Here is a 7,947-nt window from a genome sequence, read left to right as displayed (position 1 = left end):
ACTTGTAGTGGAGAACACTTCTGGATCAAAGTCAGCACATCAAACATTGAGTACTATGATTTGATGGGTAAAATCGATTTTTTTATTCCGTGGCAACGCACGGGCATTAAGCTAGTTTTGTTAATAATCAAAAAGAGGATTCCTCTAACCTCTACATTTGAAGGTGCACATAGTCGCAATACTTTTAAATGAAAACTACCGAAATCACACCTGATGACCTAGCTAGTCTCTCCCATTGGATGACTATCCCTCCGTCTGAAATTACTTGCCGAAGAAATAGATAAAATTGAATATATCTAGAACTAAAATATATTTAGATACATCCATTTCTCTGGTACGTATTTTCAGACATAGGGGGTAATATCTTAATAGATTATACTCACGAAATGTCCATTCTCCATCAATAGACTAGCTCATGAATCTGTGTGATTTGGTAAGCTAACAATAAAATGACAATTTACATAGTGCATACATTATTTTTTAATATGTATGGGAGATACACAAAAAATTCCCGCGCCAGAAAAAAAAGATACACAAAATGATCCTTTCAAACAATATAATGAATCTTAAATAATTAACAATAACCTATCTACCACGTAGCATGGATATTGTCATATCATTACTGCTTGATGGCTCTGGAGTTATTGACGCTACTTCCTTTGTTACCCTTACTTGGAAATAGGCCGGATGGTTAGGTTCAGGAAGGGTCATGCTCTCACTGCTTAACAGACACCACGTCTGACATGGTGGGCCGGTCATCCGCATTCTCTTGCACCCAGCTTAGTGCAATATAACGCATCTCATTATCTCTGATGAAGAAATATCCAAAACCAGCGATGCATCTAGGAGCTCGAGGCACCTTTTTTCCTTCCATAACTTCCATGCCTTCAATAATTTTATTATAGAATACATTAATGTGACTTCATAAAACAAACTTAGTGTCAATATATGTATTAGATACAAAGAAGACTCACGTATCCAAGAAGGTTGAAGAAGCTCCCTTGTTGGTTGAAACCTGAGTTTCTTTTCCCACTAATTATCTCAAGAATTAGTACACCAAAGCTGAATACGTCAGATTTGGTGGAGAAGATTCCAGCAGAAGCATACTCAGGAGCCATGTAACCACTGAAACAGTGGAAGTACCAAATGGGACACATATTAATGTATTTTCCGAACTTGTGTTGAAATCAGCATGGACTGATATGTAGAAACAACTTACTATGTCCCAGCAATCCTTGTTGTATTTCCTTCAATATCATCTGAGCTGAATATCTTTGCAAGTCCAAAATCTGAAATTTTAGGTTGCATTTCATTGTCCAAAAAAATGTTGCTTGCTTTCAGATCTCTGTATATGACCCGCAACCGAGAGTGTTTGTGCAAATATAGAAGCCCTTGCGCTATGCCTTCAATTATTGCTAGGCATTTATTCCACTTTAGTAAAGCCCTTTTTGTGTCATCTGCTAATAAGTTGAACATACATATAAAATTATGACATGCCTTCAGTTAGGAAGTCAGTGATGGCTCATCTAAAAGAAAAGTCAAGAAATTATATCTCAAGATGGCATTCTTAGAGAGACGGAAGTAGTACCAAAAATAAAGAAGTCCGTCGAGTGCGGCGTTTCTGCTCCCGGGCTCAGCTGCACCCACACTGACGGAAAAAAATCAAAACAAATACCAAAAAAATTGCAAAAAAAAAATTGGATGGTAGATAATTTGATGCGTGAGGTTCGCTGCAAATTTCAACTCATTTGGACATTTGAGCAGCTCTCTGCAAAAAAGACAAAATCAGGGTCTGTAAAAAAAGTTTACTGTTCACGCACTGTTTTGACCTGACTTGTCTTTTTTGCCGAGAGCTGCTCAGATATTCGAATGAGTTGAAATTTGAAGCGGATCTCACGCATCAAATTATCTACCACCCAAAAAAAATTGGATTTTTTTTAATTTTTCTAGTATTTTTTTTGAATTTTTTTCTGATCGGGAGCAGATGAGCCTGGGCACCGATTTGGATTTTCGAAGTCGAAACTCTTATTTGGCAAATATTCGTATATCACCGTTTTCTCCCGCCATTGAGAGCATCATCCCAAGAGCCTAACCAAATTTGTATGCTGGAGCTTGGCTATGAGTTGGACTTCATTTTTGAACTCTGTGAAACCTTGTCCAGAATTTGAAGCAAGTCTCTTAATAGCTATCTCCCGCCCATCTGGAAACTGGCCCTGAAGGTCAAAAAATGGTCAATGATGTCCCTTTTCAGTTTTTTTAGAGCTGGATGTATCTCGTAACCCAAGGCTAGCCATGCATAAACACAATCAACATTATTTGAATAAAATGTAAACTTAGGTACGACGTAATTATAAGATAGAACTCTCTATAAATAATATCATTTTGGACATGTGTCGAACATGTAAATTTGACCGTTACATCTCGTATGAGTTTGTTAGTAAAATGAAAAAAATGGAAATTATATTATTAGAGAAATGTCTAACAGCTCCCGGGTGCCCCTACACCCTCATGAACAGTAAATTCCCAAAAAATTGGAGAACAATAAAAAAAATCTGAAACTTTCAGGGATCAAAGATTATCAAAGTTTTGATGTTCCTGCAAAGTTTCAGCAACAAATAACCTTCGTGGAGCCCTCACCCAAAAAAAATCACTGCTAAAAAATGTACATAAACTTTGAACAATGGTTTTGTTTTTTATTTGTGTGCTCTTGGAGTGTTGTTTTTAGCTAAAACTTTGTAAGATCATCAAAAGTTTCATGATGTTCGATGTCCCAAAGTTTCAGATTTTTTTTTATTTTTATTTTTTTTAATTTATTGTTCATAGAGGGTGTAGGGGCACCCGGGTGTTGTAAATCCTGTCTCTATATTTTTTAAGAAGAATGTAATGACGTTATGTTCACTAGACCAATCTAAATACCTTATAATGTATTGACTACTTCTAGTTACAAAAATCTGAGTGCGAGCTTTTACAACGTCATCTATTTTGCAGACCGACATAATGATGAATAAGTTCTTTTGCAACTATGGTATGGTATTTCTTTATCATTTGCACACCATTCCATTTTACCTTGTATACAGGGCCAAAGCCCCCTTGTCCCAATTTATTTTCGTCCGAGAAGTTACTTGGAGCATTCGATATTTGCGAGAAGTCGAAAAAAGTGAACTCTGAATCCCTTCCTTCTAACCCCAAACTAATTCATCTTCGTTGACATTTATGTTAGGCTTGTCCTGCAAGCCAGCCCTTTCTGAATATAGAAACAAAAATGCATGTTAGATTTTGATCAACGCATTGCAAGGAGTGTCTGATAGCAGTATAGCATCTCGAAAACTTACCTTTCTTGTGTGCTCTGATCAATACAAAGCAAACAATGAAGCAGAATAAAGTTGCTAGTAGAGGGACGATAATGGCGTTGACCAAAATCTTCAAGTTACGATATACTCCCTCCATTCCAAAATAGATGACTCAACTTTGTACTAACTATTATTGTTAGTATAAAGTTGAGTCATCTATTTTGAAACGGAGGGAGTAGCATAAAAGATTTGACATGGGTACAAATGGTTAATTGAATAATTTGATGTTGCATACTGCCATCTATGTACACATCAAGTTTGTAATCCTTAATTTAGGAACGATTGCTATCTTTATATTACTTCATCAGGAATTACTTGTCGATCAAACGGATGTATGTAGAAGTAGGGAGTATAATACATGCAACTCTCTTGTCTGGTTCAAATTTTTCTAGGGACGATTGGGATGATACGATGTGACTGAGGGCACGGCCTGCAGACTTTGAGAAACAGAGAGTGGGAGACATAAAAGAAGAGTCAATTACACAAGTGGTGCTAGAACTTGGCGCAAATGGTCACTTTGGTGCTAGAAGTTGTGGTATACATTGAAGTAGTGTAAAAACTTGGCTTGGGTACATCGAAACCTGGCCGAAATCTTTTTCTATTAATATCAGTGTAGATTCCATATACCATTGCATGTTCGAGCTAAGTTTTTGCACCACTTCAATGTACACTGCAACTTCTAGTATCAAAATGACCGTTCGCGCCGAGTTCTATAGCACCATCAATGTAATTGACTCGTAAAAAACGTTTACCTTTTTTTTGCGAATGAAAATATTGTATAACTCAACCGCCAAAAGATTACAATCAGCAGAGGCTAGCTCAACCGCAATAGAGGGACAAGAGCCGATCCAAGTCATGGTTCCACCCTCGATAGGAGCGAAATTTGCTAGACTATCGCTAATCTTATTTTATGAGCGCTGACATGAGTAATACTATTTTCTCGAAGAGACAAGAGATATCTTATCTTTTTTTTTTCTCTCTCTCTTTAACTAAAGAAGCATAAATCGATCTATCATGGTCTCGACCTTGGATCATCTTAACTGCATTGTCTGTGGGCTCAAGTACATTTATGGTGGGAGTATAATAACATCAAATTAAGAGTACTACCCCTATCTTATGAACACCTGCTAGTTTTGGGAAATCAGGAAGATGCGTGTTCGTAATTTGCTTACTCTTGTATATCTGGCTTGGCAGAACGACAGGCGCCGGCGACGGCGTCGCAGTCGTGTGTGTCGTTGTGTTCCTTACGTTTCGTCCAACACCCGACGATCCAATGCTTTTCATATACATGGGCTGGCCTTGGTAGAACTGGTGAGTACCGTACCTGGAATTGCACCACACACCGACAACCCATGCACCTTGCCGGCTGACGACGGAGCTAGAGCTAGAGTATGTCCCAACGAACATCTTCTTGATGCCGGCGAGGCAGTCCCGGCAGTCATCAGGCGGCAGGTCTGGGTTGCATTGCGCCAAAGAGTAGATCGACGCCGGTGAGGCGCCGGTGCTGTTGACATCGACGCGGCCGGTGGCGTACCTCGCCGTCGTCAAGCTGTACGCCGCCATCATGGCGGTCTCGTCGATCATATCACTGACGACGCTCTCGTCGTTGCCAGGATGCATGGGCTTGACTTTGACGTCGTCGGGCCAGACGACCACTAGTAAACTTTCGGTGGCATCACTGCCGTATGAGGTGAAGTCATGGCTGGAGTAGCTGAGGACGCAGGTCTCGTGCAGGACACGAGCGTCCTTGTTCAACGCGCACAGCTGCTGCGCGTCGCCGAACGCGGCGCCGATGCAGTCGCCGCAGGCGGACACGTCGCCGCGGCAGAGCCCGAGGCCGTAGACGGTGTCCGGGGCAGCGCCGACGGAGAATGCAGATTCTGTGAGCTTATGCACCCGGGCCTCACTATCCTAACACTCCAATGTTGCTTTGAGATCTGTGCTACACAACTACCTTATTACATGGAATTTTCTTTTTTTTGTTCCTCTCATATAAAACATGTCTTGAACTTCAAACTTTGCAGTACAACATAACTTTGTAACTAGAATGTGAGATAAAACTTTCAGATTTTTTTGTCCGACATAAATATGAAAAATAAGATTTTTTAATCAAAAAAATCTCATTTTGTATATTTATGTTGGACCAAAAAATCTGTAAGTTTTATCCCACATTCTACATAGAAAGCTTTGTTGTGCTGCAAAGTTGAAAGTACAAAAACATGTTCTATATGAGAGAAACAAAAAAGAGAAAATTATTTGCACGAATCTTGATGCAGAAATGAGTGGTTGGATAAGGAGTACCCGGGTGCATAGGCTCTAAAACATGTTTTCGCGCCGACGGAGCCCTTGGTGAAGAGGGCGGACGAGGAGTTCTTACGGAGCGCGGCGGATAGCAGCTCAAGGTTGGCCCTGTAGGCGCTTTGGGCCGTGTAGTCGCCGCCGGTGACGCCGCAGAGGTGTCCCAGTGGATCGGCATCGCCAAATGGCAGCAAGTACGCAAGGAGCAGGGCCAGGACGATCATGGCGCGCTGGTTCTGGATAAGCATCCGCGGGAAAGTGAGAAGAGAGGAGCCGCATGCATGCGGATCGAGATATACATCGGCATCGATGAGTAGGGAAACCTGCTCTTGCCGGCAGTCTGATCGATCGGTCCAGTGATGCATGCACGGATGGCTTCATGTTCTTTGTGAGCTTCATGTTTGATGTTTCATTGTACGTAGTTTAACTAGCACATTGGCCTTGACCCTCGCAAATGCAAGGGCATTGAGACGTTCAAATCAATTCTCATTTCCCCTTTTTCCAAAAAAGAGATTCTCATTTTGCGATGTATATCTTTTTTTTTTGCGATGTCTATCATTGTGCTTGTATATAATAAGCATGCCTAAAAACATGAAACATCGTATGAATATATGTTCGGGACTTATTTGTTATATATTCCCTCCGTTGGAAAATACTTGTCATAAAAAAAAGATGTATCTAGTTATATTTTAGTTCTAGATGAATCCCTTTTTCATCCATTTTGATCACAAGTATTTTTGGACGGAGGAAGTAGATCTTTGTGATTGCTTATGAAGTTAATAAAAGAAAATTTACCCTTGTTGAGAAGTAAGACAACAAAAAAGCTTCCTCCCATTTATTCGCCTTCATTCTAAAACATAATGTGTTAGACATGCAACATGCATGGTCTGAAAAGATGCAGCTTTGACCACTACTATTTTGTATACGAATACAGAACGACTTGAAGCAAATTAGTTCCTTTTTGGCCTGTTTCAATAATTTGCGCGGGCAATAACTTAATTGCTTATTGTTCCAAATTACTATTATTAATTTACATGAAATTCAAACATTTGACCATTTTTTTCTGTCATTTATCTATTTTCCCCTGTTTGCAACCTTCCTCTCTAGAATCCGAGCCGGTCTCCTTTAACTTCCTCACAACCCTACTTCCTTATTAGTGCTCCATTCACTACAAAAATCTTGATCTCACATCCAAGGCATTTAAGAAAATGACAAATATTGAGATGACATAATAGTTCAAAAGGCAAAGATGTCCGAATTCTATTACACATCTAAAGTACCCCAAATCACAAAGGAGTTTTAATAAAATACTACAATATGGGTAAAACATGTAAGGCTATGCTAAAGTAGATAAAGGGAAAAAATGATTTCAATGAGATTTGGCAACTATATATATATGAGAAATTGTAGATTAGCATGTAACTTAAACTATTTCATCTTGTAGGAAATGACAACAATACACTAGTAGAAAAACACCTAATAGTCCCGGTTCGTAAGGGCCTTTAGTCCCGGTTCATGAACCGGGACTAATGGGTCGTTACTAATACCTCCACCCATTAGTCTCGGTTCAAACACGAACCGGGACCAATGTGCCTCCACATGGCCCTGTGCGCCGAGCCCAGTCAGGGGGGCTTTGGTCCCGGTTGGTGGCACCAACCGGGACCAAAAGTCCATGTTTCTTTTTAGAAAAGTGGCTGCTTTAGATGTTTTGGGGGTTATTTTTAGGTTGTTATTAGCTAGCTAATAGAGAGAAGTGTCCTCTCTTATATCTTCGTCCTTGGTTTACCAACGCTGCTGCTATATATGTTCATTTCACCAGCTGATATAATAACTCATGCATGCTCGCATCATACATCATCATATATAATAACAAGTCCTACTAATCATGCATCATCATACAACTTCTACTCGTTATTAATAATAAGTCATATGATCATCATCCTCATAGTCATCGAACCCAACCCTACATAATTGTTCTTAGCACATGATCATCAGTATCAGGTAGGACACACACCTTTAAGGTAAAATAGCATAAAACAATATAGACAGGGACTCTCCATTATGAAGAATGGCGATCATCCTGTCTCCAATTTTTGCCCTTCGCTGATTGTTGCTTCCAAGAAGCTCCTTACGACTGTCCATACATTTTTTCCATTCTTTGATTGTCATGTCTCCACTTGTTTTAGAAACCCGGTATGGACAGTTCAGATTCGTAGGAAGACCTGGTTGTATGTTCAAAACATGAAGGCTGCCGTGTGTATACATCAGATGAGGCACACAATCATTCGGGATTATCTGT

General features: G+C 39.9%; 1 pseudogene; it reads right to left on the bottom strand.

Annotated features, from left to right (window-relative positions):
* Positions 1–585: 585 nt before the first annotated feature.
* LOC119350658 lies at positions 586–5,896 on the bottom strand (annotated as a pseudogene).
* Between the last annotated feature and the right edge of the window lie 2,051 nt (positions 5,897–7,947).

Source organism: Triticum dicoccoides, chromosome 1B, assembly GCF_002162155.2.
Source record: "Triticum dicoccoides isolate Atlit2015 ecotype Zavitan chromosome 1B, WEW_v2.0, whole genome shotgun sequence".
In the NCBI taxonomy this organism is placed as follows: domain Eukaryota; kingdom Viridiplantae; phylum Streptophyta; class Magnoliopsida; order Poales; family Poaceae; genus Triticum; species Triticum dicoccoides.
The sequence above is the reverse complement of the archived record's forward strand: the minus strand, read 5'-3'. Positions and strand labels throughout refer to the sequence as shown.